The following is a 945-nucleotide window of genomic DNA, read 5'->3' on the forward strand; positions in this document are numbered from 1 at the left end:
CTCTCTGTCGGGAAACCTTAAACGGGAGAGCGGGGTGGGTGCGGAGCCCAGACCCGTTCCATGATTTACCACCCAGTGCTCCCAGGATGGGTGAATCCTTCCCCAAAACACGCAATTTTGGGAAACGCTTTCAGGCACCTCTTTCTGCACATCCCTGCCCGACAGCAGCACTGCCTGCAGACGCTGGCAGGAACCTCTTCAGCTTTCAGGCGTCAGGAGGGGTTTTGGATCAGAAAAAGCCGGTTAAAATCCACAGTAACCAGAATAACTCAATTTTTGCCATAGTAATAAAAAGCTCAGGAGGGGAAAAGCCCACCCTGTAATTTGCAGAAGGAGGTGTAAACCCACGTAGGGATGCAGGGAACAGGCAGGGCTGCTGGCTCTGGGAAGCACAGCTCCATCCACAGTAAGGGACAGAGAGCGATTAAATAATTTCCCTTCCCAGAATTTCGCCGTCAGAGGGCAAAGGGACCCGCAGAGCCCGGGCTGGCAGCAGCAGCCCCCTCGGCTGCCTCACTGCCGAGGGGCTCCCTGCATTTCCCTTCTTTAACAGCAGAAAGTGGGAGCTGGGGGGAAGGGGAGGGAATCCCGGGCTCTAGGTCACATGCTGTTTGCCTCCCTATTACTGGTGTTTTCCTTACCCAGGAACAGCAGATCCCATCCTGGGGGACCGGGGTGTTCCCCGGGAAGGGACTGGGCTGGGACCCCAGTTTTGCAGCCCAGTGGAGGGACTGGGATTTTAAGGGAACCTAAATGTGGAGGGCAGCAGTTAGCAGCAACACACCCCAGCGCCTGGAACAGCAGATCCCATCCTGGGGGACCGGGGTGTTCCCCGGGAAGGGACTGGGCTGGGACCCCAGTTTTGCAGCCCAGTGGAGGGACTGGGATTTTAAGGGAACCTAAATGTGGAGGGCAGCAGTTAGCAGCAACACACCCCAGCGCCTG

The sequence above is a fragment of the Mesitornis unicolor genome, unplaced genomic scaffold (assembly GCF_000695765.1).
Source record: "Mesitornis unicolor isolate BGI_N332 unplaced genomic scaffold, ASM69576v1 scaffold37808, whole genome shotgun sequence".
NCBI lineage: Eukaryota > Metazoa > Chordata > Aves > Mesitornithiformes > Mesitornithidae > Mesitornis > Mesitornis unicolor.